The following is a 13,000-nucleotide window of genomic DNA, read 5'->3' on the forward strand; positions in this document are numbered from 1 at the left end:
CTTTCTCTGTAAATGATACTGATGGAAATTAGCGTGCTCAAGCCTTTGGTAACTGGAGTGTCAGACTGAGAGCATATGATCCCTGCCCAACACTTGCCCTAATACTGGGTACGTAATTTGAAAACACGCCCTTCCGATGGACTGGTGGGTGGTGTCGATCTGATGCCTTAAAGAGAATACTGTCATCACAGCCCCTCAGCAAACTGCCCCTTGGTTGAGATAATTATCTGCTTACTCAAAGCAGGGCAGTGACAGCCAGTCTGGCACGAACAGATCCAATACTGTGTTGACATGCATTTTGTCTTTCTAAGCCCCAGATACAGGTTTCTCTATTGCCTTGCATGTTCCCAGGGATTATTCTGCCATTTTGACTTTTGTTCCATTTGGTTTTCCTCCCTAAAGATTATATCTTTTTCCTCACTGTGTCCCCAACACTCAGCATGGTGCCTAGAACACAGTAGGATTATCTCTCTCTCAGGTTTGAATTTTCCTTGCTTAAAGTCAACATGTCAGCATCTGCCAGTTTATTAGACGCATGTTCTAAATTCTGAAGTTCTGATTAGGTATGTTACAGTTTTCTCACCTTCCAGGTAGGTGCCCTTTATTGCACTATTGCACAAGGTCTTATGCAGACTCTGTGACCTGATGACTGGTGTTTTGTGGCCTGTATTAGTCAGGATGTGCCAGGTCATGGTGTTGTAACAAATACCCCCTAAATCCAACTGACTTATAAAACCAAAGGCTTTCTTCAAGTTCTCTCTACATGGGGTGGCACCATATGTTCTCACTGTGGGTTCTGGGTTGAGGGGGTAATCAGTTTCTCAAATCGGTGGTTTCACGGGAAAGAGTTTTGGAGGTCTCGGCACCAGCAATCGAAAGGGAAACACGTAACTCCCATTTGTGTGCTATGGGCTGGAATTCGTCACTCAGCTCCCCTCCACGTCAAGGAGGGTAGGAACGGCAATCCTGCAACGTTCTGGGGATGTAGACAGCTAGATATATCTGGTACGCAGCTCTAATGGGTACCACATGATCCCCGAAAGTCCACTGAGTCGAAACTACAAGAAAGGAATCCATTAAATGAGAATACAAGAGAAGACGTGATGAGTGCTTTAAATGTCAAAAATAATGCAAGGAGAATAGGAAAAAGAATAAACTGTTTTGCACATCTGTTAGGTTCAAAGATCCTTGCATATGGGTTTCTATTGACCTCTCAACAGTCTTAGAAGACAGATATCATTAACTCCACTTTTCACCTAGTGGGGAAGATTAGAGATCTTAGGAACTGTGCGAGGCCAGTTGAGGCAGAGGCACTCTTTCCCCTGTATCTTTCTGATGTGAGCAACTAGCGGAGCTGGTCCTTATCTTATCTCAGTGACCCCGAGGACAGCGTGTGGCATGAAACAGATTCTCAGTGGATGATGATGGAAGGAAGGAGCCATTTGAAGAATTGCTTCCTGATTCAAGAACCGGGTTGGATCTTCCATATGTATTTAAGTATGGCCAATAAGTGGTAGCAGGTGGACAAGAGCTCCATCGCCAACTGTGGCCAAAGCCTTCCAGAGTGTTGTTCTTTCTCTCTCTCCTTCTCTCCTCCTCAGGGATGAGTTCTCTGTTTGGGGAAGTGTCAGCTTTCTGTGCGCACCCCGGCTACTCAAGACAGTACGGTCCAAGGTTCCTCAACATGTTTTTCTTTTCCTTATCCTTCTAGTCCTTCTTTATTTAGTATTTATCTTTTAATTCTGTTATTTTTGTTCTCTTGACTTTTGGAAGAATCACTAGTAGCCCACGCTGTTTGTGGATCTGAAGCGCAAAAGCCGAAAACGTGCCAGAAAAGAATTTTCTGTGGCTCGTCTGAGATGTTGAGTTCTTTGCTTGAATAGAAGTACTTGGTGCGATACCACGTAGCACAACACTATAAATCCCACAATGAACACGTGAACATTGGAGGTAATTATTGTAGAAACAATAAAAGTAAGTGCAAAATGCTCTTATTCGTTATTTTGAGAGGGATGGACAAGCTGAATTATTCCAGGAAGCCGTCACTTCAAGTGGAGGCTCTCCTTGCATCTAATGATCATTCTGGAAACATTTTCGAGCAACTGGTTGTAATAACTATGCTAACTATGAGAGTATCCTCTTCACTGAGAGCTCATTGCTCTCAGCATTGCTGTAAAGCATCAGGTACCGTCTATTTGTTCCTCACGCAACTACATGGAAAGGGTGAAACAGGCAATCTTGTATGTCCATTGTCCGGATGCGGTGGCAAGGCTTCGAGACGGGCAACACCTTGTCTAAAGACACAGGGCTGGTGGCTCCGTACCGTCTGGCTTTCGAGGTCACCTTCCCAACCATTTGACTTTGGTGCCCCGTTCCTAGCATGTGCCCATTACACAGCCACACAGTCAGGCACTTTGCGAGTCTGACAGTCAGACCTACTCCCTAATTGTATATCAGGGGGAACTGAGGAACTGAGCGGGGATAACACCTAAGATATCCCTTCACTTGGTGGCCGGCCTGGGGCTCGTGTCCGAAAGCTCAGGATCGTAGAAAGTGGAGTTCCTTGGGCTCTCTCTAGATTCAGAAAGAATGATTTAAATCTCATCTCTGCCATGGCAAAACTGAGTGATCTCAGATGCACATGGGGCTCAGTTTCCTCATCTATAAATGGATAATTCTGTGTGTGTGTGTGTGTGTGTGTGTGTGTAGTCATGCTTAGGTGAGGGTTAAATGAGTTAATGTATGGAAAGCCTACCCCATCAGAGATATACTCATTTATTTTGCAATTATTATTATGAATCTACTGTACTCTTTACTGTGATACTTTTCTGATACTGCCGTGAGCTGCTTTTGCGATAGTTTTGTTCGAAGCTAGTTAGGGTCAAGAGGTGAGAGGCTGGCCTTGGCCACCGCCAGAAGGAGAAGTGGTTGCCATCCATGCGATTTGCCTCTGTGACCTCTACATCTAGGTCAAGACAGCTCTAGAGTCAAGAAGGACGTTGCTTTCTGACCACCACGCAGGTGGTGAAAGTGAGTTCGTCCCTAGCACGTAAGACCGTGAGTAGGAAGTCCTACTCATGGTAGGAAGCCCCGTCCAATTATTCTTGCCAGGGTGATGAAAAGTCGATTCTACCAGAGTGCCTACCCCGACCGCACTGGGGAAAACATAGAGTCTCCAGAGCTCTGCTCTGGATGAGAATCCGTCACTGACTGTGCCTTTTCCTGGTCCCTCAAAATGCTCACCAATGACCCCCAAGTTCCAGGACCCGAAGGAGGCAGCACAGTGTGGGAGTTGTGTGTGCAGCAGGGACACCCCCAGCCAGCTCTGCCCCATCATAGCCTGGACCTTGGGCAACTCACACCCTCTCTCCTGGCTTCTCAAGTTAATGAGGCACAGAAAGGAAGAAGTGCCATTTGTTACGGCTTCATTGTAGGACCTCTGCGGGGCTACATCTCTTTGTGTAGGAGACCCTCATTCTTAGCCCAGAGGAGACTGACAAAGTCAAATGCCATGGCAGAGGCAGAGCTCTGGAACCAAACCTGATGCTCAAGTAAGGATAACGGTGATCAACACACTGAATGCATTTTTTTTTTCTTTACAAGACTTTGAGCTCCTTGAGTGCAGGACCCCTATATTTTTGTTATCTATCTACTTCTGTCTTCAATACACTAATAGACAAGAAAAGGGGCAGGGCACCTGGGTGGCTCAGTTGGTTGAGCTTCCAACTTCAGGTCGGGTTTGGCTCAGGTCACGATCTGATGGTTGGTGGGTTTGAGTCCCTCAATGGGCTTGCCGGTGTCTGAGCAAAGCCTGCTTCAGATCCTCTGTCCCCCTGTCTCTCTCTGCCTATCCCCTGCTCATTCTCTCTCTCTCTCTCTCTCTCTCTCTCTCTCTCAAAAATAGGACACCTGGGTGGCTCAGTCAGTTAAGCGTCTGACTTCGGCTCAGGTCATGATCTCGAGGTTCATGGGTTCGAGCCTCATATCAGGTTCTGTGCTGACAGCTCGGAGCCTGCTTCGAATTCTGTGTCTCCCTCTCTCTCTGCCCCTCCCCCGCTCGCACACTGTCTCTCTCTCTCTCTCTCTAAAATAAACATTAAAAAATTTAAAAAAAGGAATAAACATTTTTAAAAAAGAAGCAACAATAACACTAACATGTATTAAGCCCCTACCCTTTGCCAACCACTGTCCTAAGAGTTTTAAATACATTAGCTTCTTGAATCCTTACAAGACCCTTATGATGTGGTGTCATCCTCCCGCATTATAGATGAGGAAACTGGGACGCAGAGAACTCAGGTAACTTGCCCAAGATCACACAGGTATGCCGAGATCTTAGCGGACGCTCATTCGAGCGTTGAGTGGATGGATGCATTGAATGGATGGGTGAGTGACTTGCCCGGACTCCGTCCGTTGACCATGACTGTGGCCCTCTACTGGTGTGTCCGGCTGAGTTTGGGAGTGCCGCTGGGGATGGTGATGAGGGAGGCTTTGGGAGCAGCGGGGTGGCCTGCCTGTCCTACACATGCAGCCATAGTGAAGCGATGAGAGATTCCTAAGAAAATCCGGGAGAGTGAGTCGCTCTCTCCAAGCCAAGATGCACATGCAGGAAATGAAGCAGGCTTGCGGGTGATTTTATTTTTATACCTGGGTCCGCCCTTGGCTCATCGGCCTAGTTAGCACTTTGGAACCTCCAGCTGACTCTGCACTGCCTGCTCGCTTTAATACACTTCGACTCCGGCTTGCTATACCGCCCTAATGTCGAACACACGAGGCAGACAGCTGCCCGGAGGCATTCTCCGTGGAAACTCTCATATCACAACAGAGCTCGGCTTTCCACTATCACGCCATCCCTCTTCCTCCCATCAGCGAGCAACAGAGCAGGTTACAGACGCCAGGCAGTGTCACAGAAATGTCCTAATAGACACATCGGGGGAAAGTGGGGCGGCCCCCATCGCACACTGGATGCCTTTCCATCGTGCCTTTTCTTCCAGATAAGCCGATTACACATCATTAATTGCTCTCGGAAGATCTGTTTTCATCCCATCCCACATGGACCTAAAAATGCTAACCTAAAGGAAATTACCATTGTCTTCCTCACCGCTGCCCCAAACTCCAAGACATTTGCATGAGGACCTATTTTGATTTTTCTCCTTCCGGAAGATGAACTGTATCTGTTTCCCTGAATGCAATAATTATTTTATTGCCCCGGCTTCTATCTGGGCACACATTCCATTTTCAAATGTAAATAATCATTTCCACCTTTAATAAATTAGATGGAACCTGTCTTGCTTGGAGAATGAACATTTCAATATCTTCAGACACACAATGACATCGTATCAATATTTAAAATCATTTTATGCGTGTATTCCAGGCTGTCCAACTTCATTAAGGCCATTCATCAAGCCTCTAGCTAGACTGTATTCCCATTGGACTTGTAGGCCTGGGGGCCTACCAAACAGAAATTTAAACTAACTTGCCTTTTTAATTCACATTATTCTCAAATATTCTCTTTTTTAACTCCCTGCCATGACTGAGGCATTTAGACTGGGCCATGATTCGGTACATGTCAACACTTAACTGACACAAGCCCCATTAGTATGTCTGACTATGTGTGTCCCGGTAAAATACAGTATCCATTCCTCCCTCTTCGCTGATAAATTACCTTTACTTCCTCCCTGCACTTGGCAATAATTTGAGTTTATTGCTCGATGTTTCTGTTAAATATTTACTAACATTTTAAACTATGTATAAATGGAATCTTCAATGTTTTCTAAGTCTCCTTCTCTCCCCTGACTCCAAAATCATAAATCTCTTGATCTATTTTTCATATTCCTGAGGAGGCCCCGCCAGGACATGCGATACTGGGAATAAGAAGATTCTTGCAAGTAAGATCAGCCCCTCTCCTGGCCACCTCTGTAGATCAGGCCAGATTTGTTCCCAAGATGTGCATTATTGAGCTGACACTGAAATCCCATGCTGCAATGCCAATAAACAATTAAGTCATGCTGAGGAAATTGCAATAAAGCCCTCCCAAAGAGGGCGCCGACCCGGAGAAGGCTGGAGAGGAGCCCTTCCTCCGTGAGGCCACCTCGCCAGGAAAAGCCGGTGCAATGCACATTCGTATTTCAGGGGCAACCAGGCATCCGGGAGCGAAGTGGCCTTGTGGGAAAAGAGCGGGGCATTGCATTAGTATCTTAGGGCTGCCCTAACAGAACATCACAGACTGCGTGGCTTAAAGAGTAGGCATTCTTCTTTTCCTCATGCTTCTCGAGGCTTGAAGTTCGAGATCAAGGTGTTGGTAGAGTTGGTTCCTGAGTGGCTTAAAGAGTAGGCATCCTTCTTTTCCTCATGCTTCTCGAGGCTTGAAGTTCGAGATCAAGGTGTTGGTAGAGTTGGTTCCTGAGTGGCTTAAAGAGTAGGCATCCTTCTTTTCCTCATGCTTCTCGAGGCTTGAAGTTCGAGATCAAGGTGTTGGTAGAGTTGGTTCCTGAGTGGCTTAAAGAGTAGGCATTCTTCTTTTCCTCATGGTTCTCGAGGCTTGAAATTCGAGATCAAGGTGTTGGTAGAGTTGGTTCCTGAGTGGCTTAAAGAGTAGGCATTCTTCTTTTCCTCATGCTTCTCGAGGCTTGAAGTTCGAGATCAAGGTGTTGGTAGAGTTGGTTCCTGAGGGCCATCTCCTTGGCTTGGTGATGGCTGCCTTGTTGCTGTGTCCACACATGGTCTTGCCTAGGTGCAAACACTGCCCTGATGTCTGTTTATGTGTGTACAAATCTCCTCTTCTTCTAAGGCTACCAGTCCTATTGGGTTCAGGCCGGCCCATATGACCTCGTTTTACCTTAATCACCTCTTTAAGGGCCCTATCTCCAAAAGCAGTCATGTTCTTGGTTGGTTCAAGTCTTCCATGGTGGGCAAAGTCTACTCTTCTTTGGTTCATCCAGCACAAGCCCATTCTCCCTGTCTTGAGTGAGTACTAGAGCAGCTCACGTCTCCTCTGACGTTCTTGGAAATTCTGTGGCCAGCTTAGCGTCTCTGAGTTCCTGCTCCCTCTGGGGTCCAGTGGGGATAAGGACCACTTATCTTACACAGTTGTTCTAAGAATCAAATGACCTAACAAATGAGAAACTGGCTGTCTGGCAGTAGGCATTCAGTGCAGGTCAGAAAATCGGAATCACATGGCATCAGGGAGGCGGCATTTAAACTTGGGGTGAACCATGCACGACGTTTGGAGCAATGGAGCGGAAAAGTGAAGACATTCCAGGTGTATGGAAGAATCGAGTGTTGTCTTTTCTTCATATCTCCTCCCAGTTTGGGGGCTTTATTTTTTAATGGTGGGTGATTGCATTTTCAAGTCAGTCCTGTGTTCAATATAGTAATAGAACATTATTTGAGTTACTTCCAAAATGAAGTGCTTATATATATGAAAAAAAATAGTTGAAGAGCTCCCATAATATTAAATTGTTCTGCACTGCGTGTGCCCAAATCCTCGATCTTTTCCAAATTCAGTACTTCACAGTTTTAAGAGCCCTTCATTTTAGAATTGAATGGGGTGTTCTGGGCACGTGCACCGCGGGCCACTTTAGTCTCCCAACGATTGCGCTGATAATGTTAAGAGCGCTCCAGCTACTTGGAGCAAAGCCCTGGCACGCATCTGCCTGCTCTCACGAGCCTCTTCCAGGCTGGAGGCAGACTGGACTCTGGAACATCTGTGCCCACGTGGGTAACTCTGGACTGGACCGACTCCGGGCCTTGAGGCCTCCGACACGGCCTTCTTGCTCTGGTTTTGTACGGAGGTCTGGATCCCAAGGAGAACTGCGTGATTAGGGAAGGGACTATGGGGTTGGTTCCTATAAGGCCAGCCACGATGAAATCCCTGCAGAGTTGATTGTCTGTTGTTGGAAGGACAGAGACAAATAGTTGTTAAAATTCTGTCCTGTGCCAGTTGGGGTACGTAGACTTGTGAGGTCCTTCATGTACAATTGGTGTGACCGTCATGCAATGTGAAGAATGAAGCTCAGAGAGATTAAGACATGTCCCTACACTTGTTAGTGACCAGCCCTGGGTCTGGAAACCCAGTCTACCTTATTCCAGTGCCCATGCCCTAGTCACAGCTAGCCAACAATGTGGGGGGAAATAGGGTCTTGGAAATGAAAGATGAAGACAGGCCTTGAACCAAGTCTTCTGACTCAGTCCAGAGTTCCTTGTACTCATAAGAAATTGGTGCCATTTGCTGAAAAAAAGAACATTCCTTGGCTTTCTCTAGGGTCAGTGCCAAAGTCATTTTCATTCACAAAGAACAAGTAGCATATAAATATAGACCATTCGTTATTGAAGAAAGTCCTGCCAACAGACAAAGGCACAGGTGGAAATATAGGGATTGAGGCATGGGGACAGGGTGTGACTGTGCAAGGTGCTGAGGTCAGACAGCTGCCTGACAAATACCCATTCTCTTTGTCTCAGCTTCCCTGACCTCAAACTCTAAATCAGACTCCTGACCTTCTCTCTCCAAATGCCCATGTTTTTTCTTCTTCCTTTTGAATTCCAAATATCATGCTGTGCAAAGCGCATGTTCATTTCAGGGACTTTGTTTCATAACAGTAACCCTCACCTGTTTTTCCTGAGAGGCTAGGGCGTCTGTGATTTCAGAGTAAACCTAGGACCTAGGTTTACTGGAATATACTAGAAACGTAAGAAACCTGATTTGAAGGCATGCATGGGAGCTGATCCTCTTCTTCCACTTCTCAGATATGGCGTAGAAGGAACCTGGTTTTGGACCTACAATCTGAAGACTTGAATTAATGTTATGTCTTTGCCCTACATTTCTGGGTGAACTTGGGTCTGTCTCTTGACTCTCTGGGCCTCTATTTTCTCATGCGTAGAAAGTGGATAATAATACCACTTTTCTGGGGTTCTGGGATGATGAAATGAGACAGAATCTGTAGAAGGTCCCACGGAACTCAGTGCATAGCTACTGGTTGGTATGTTTGCTGATACCGTAAAGGATTCTCTTCTCCAAGTGGTAATGTCTCCTAGAGTCTCAGTCATGGGCAGGCTAGGGGCTAAGATAAAGAAAAGGCTTTTTCCAGTAGTTGGTGATGAAGCACCAGCTACACAATGACATGGTGAAATGAACACAATGACTGGGTTAACTCACGGGGTATTCCAATCAGATCTACCCTCCCTCCTTCAGAGTGGCAGCCACCCAGAGACCAGCCATCTGTGGACACAGAGAAAGACCTAGCTCCAGGGACAGGAGACTCAAAATAAAGATTAAATAAGAAAGAGTCAAAGCGGGCCAAGTTCAGCACTGATCTCAGTTATGCGAGTGCTGGATAGGCCAGTTCCAATTCTCTAACAGTTCAAACGGTGAGGTTACGTAGACGTTATTTATCATTAAGTGACATGAACCTGAGGTATTGCTTATCAAAAACTGACTCCACTTTAAGAAATTGCTCATTCACCCCATTCTTAGTTCCATACGTCTTTTGTCCCTAATTCTTTAACTTGGCAGTGGATCCTGTTGCCCTACAGATTCATTTAAACAGACAACAAAACCAGGAAACTTGTGGTGTATTCCAGTCCTGACATGGTTTGTGCCCAGCGATTTTGCTCATGTTCTATTTGCATGGACAATTCTTCCTTGTACCTGCTACCTTTGAAAATCCTAAGCTTTTGTCTTGTTCCTGGTGGTCTGGTCATATGCTTAGCATGGGATGCTGGCCCCGTCCCATGAAAGCAAAACAAGAGAGGCCATAAAATTAAGGACATTGGGAATGGATCTGAACGAGTAATAGAAATATTGCAAGAGATTTCTGGGGGGACCAAAGCCAATTATTGTGACCAAAGGAGCCTGAGCGTCATTTTTAGTAGGATGGATATTCAAGGGGAAAGTTTGCATATTTTATCTTTCTTTCACATTACCCCTGATGTGTCTCTGATAACCATATGACCTCTTTGAGGCATAAAAATAGCAAAGTCCAACCAGTGGGGTATGTGGTCAGTGAGGAAATATCACCCCTCAGAAAAAGCTTAGAATTCAGGTGTCAGCAGTGCTGGTCAAAAGCCTGGCTGCTGAGTGTTCCCATCTTTATTTCCTTCCATAGCCTCAAAGGAGGGAGGAGCAAGAAAACTTCTTTGGGAAGAGCCATGCCTGGAGACAAGGACAGAACGCTACTCTCCAGCTTTGGGGTTATGAAACAAATGGCGCGACCAAGTCCAGAATTTGATATTGGGGCTCTTTATCCCGGGAGTGTATGAAGAGCACAGTCATGATAAAGGAAACTCTAACCCTAACACTCAAGGATGCTGGGAGCATGAAGCAGAAACAAACAGTTACAAAGCAGAATCAAATGGAAACATCAGGGGATAAAATATATAATATTGGACATAAAGAATGCAGGAGGTGAAATAAAAAGCACAATGAATGCAGTTTAAGAAGGAATTAGTGAGTTAGATCAGATTGAAGACATTCCTGAGAAAGAAGCAAGCAGGGATAAAGAGCTAAAATGTATCAAAGAAAAGCTAAAATAAGTGAAGACCAGGAGCACACAATTCAATGTAAACATTACAGGCGATCATAGAAAGAAAGACAAAATAAAGTGACAAGAGGAAATATTTGAAAACCAATAATGACAGAATAAAAGAAAGAAAAAGATTCATGTTTAAAAAATTTTTTTTAATGTTTATTATTTTGGAGAGAGAGACAGAGAGCAAGCAGGGAAGGGGCAGAGAGAGGGAGACACAGAATCGGAAGCAGGCTCCAGGCTCTGAGCTGTCAGCACAGGGCCCGACGCAGGGCTCGAACTCACAGACTGTGAGATCATGACCTGAGCTGTAGACAGCCACCCAACCAGCTGAGCCACCCAGGTGCCCCAAGAAAAAGATCCATATTCAAAGTTCATATGTAATGTCAAGTAGAATATATAAAAGACAAATCATACTTAATATAATTATATTTAAGAATGTCAAAGAAAACTAAAAAAGTAACAAGCTCCCAGAAAGATCATTTATAGAGAAATAGCATTCAGATTAAAGTCTTACATCTCAGTAACAACGTTGAATCAAGAAGACAGTAGAGAATAATTTTGAAATGTTGAGTGAAAATAACTTTAAATGTATAATTTTATACCCAGCTGAGGTATCTTTTGAAATTGGGCAAATAGGAGCACCTGGCCGGCTCAGTTGGTTAAGCATCTGACTTTGGCTCAGGTCATGATCTCACAGTTCGTGAGTTCAAGCCCCGTCTCAGGCTGTATGCTGACAGCTTGGAGCCTGCTTCAGATTCTGTCTCCCTCTCTCTCTGTCCCTCCCCCGCTTGTGCTTGCTCTCTCTCTCTCTCTCACTCTCTCTCTCAAAAATAAAATAAATGCTTAAAAAAATACAGCCTCAGAAGGCTTACTACCCAAACACACCTTCTTTGAAAACATTTTTTGGAAGAAGGACATCAGTAGGAGGATGCTTTGAGGAATACGGAAAATAGGAGTGAGTGCATAACTTACTACACTTTATCTTGTGTGTGTGCATGTGGGTACATTTGTGAAGGCGTGTGTGTGTGTGTGTGTGTGTGTGTGTGTGTGTGTATTTAAAACAATATCCAAAAAGAATCAGGTAAAAAGATAACCCACTACATAATAAAAACACATTTAAAGTCTACATATTGTAGCATAATACTAACACATTTTTCGAGGTGGAATGAGGAAGGGGGTTAGAAAAAGTGTTAGTTAGAAAACACTAGAAAAGTTCTAGAAAAAACTAGAAAAGTTAGAAAAAGTGTTTAATCAGAGAAAGGTGAAAACAACCCCAATACTTCTTATTCTGAGGAAAGATACTGATCTTGGTTCTCTCTGATTTGCCCACCATGCTGAAGCCCAGGTCGCAATCTTGGCTTCTCTATTTTATGGCTACGTAACCTTCAGGAAATGTTTCTTCTCTCTCTGATCTTCAAATCCAGGATGATAATGCCTGTCATGAAAGGTTATTTGTGAAGTTTCGATGTAGAGCATGGCTCCCGCTACACAGTTGCCCTGGACACAGTGCAGATGTTGGGCCTTAATGCCCACATGTCAGATGTCACCGCTTTTGTTGGTGAAAACGTGGCTTCTGCTTACGTGTTTTTTCTTCCTGACTGTGGCAGAAGGCAGGCAATGAAAAGTGTTCTTTTCGTCTGTGAGGGGTAAGGTGGCTTAGGGGTAGAAAGAGGTAAGTCACATCTGAAAATCACGTTTCTTCCACCTAATTTTACAAATGTTATCTTCAAGACTTTGCCAACTGTTGCTTTTTTTCTTTTCTTTTCTTTCTTTCTTTTTTTTTTTTTTTTGACCCAATATGCATTTGTGGCTCGAGAGATCAGGGCTCCTGCAGGGCCATTAATTGCCCAGTTTGTTCCTTGGGAGTAAAGCATGGGCACGAACACATGTTCATTAGGACGTCTTAATTGGAAACAAAAATCACCATGGCTACCGCAAACATGATTTAAGAAGAGGAAAGCAGGCTGGTCAGTTTTCATTTGGATTTTGTTTTATTTCATTTTATTTTCAATTCTCCCACAGGCCAGGCACAGCAGCTTCGCGATAAAAAATAATGGCCTGAGAAATGTCCTTCTGTAACATCCCCATGGCTGTGTGAGTTTGCATAACTCAAATGTGTCTGGAGGGACCCATCTTTTCCTCTGATCCTGCCGAGAGTGAGTTGGGGTACCCGCACGAGGGTGACTTGGATCCCCCAAACTGCTACCCTGGGATGCCCCAGAAGATGATCTTCAGGGAACAATGTGTTCTTTTTCTAGCCTCTCCTTTATTATGCTTGTTCAAGTGATAACGTTGCGAAGTTCCCTTCCCCTTGTCCAGCTGTTAGACTGGGGACCCTCGAACAGTCTTTATATTCACAGAGAGAGCACAGCAACCTGCCATGTGTCTTTCGATCGCTGCCTAGTTTTGCTCCAGATCCTGGAATGACAAGAGGTTCGAAATACGATACAGGGTGCCACTTGGTCAGACATGAAGAG

The sequence above is a fragment of the Felis catus genome, chromosome B3 (assembly GCF_018350175.1).
Source record: "Felis catus isolate Fca126 chromosome B3, F.catus_Fca126_mat1.0, whole genome shotgun sequence".
Taxonomy (NCBI): domain Eukaryota; kingdom Metazoa; phylum Chordata; class Mammalia; order Carnivora; family Felidae; genus Felis; species Felis catus.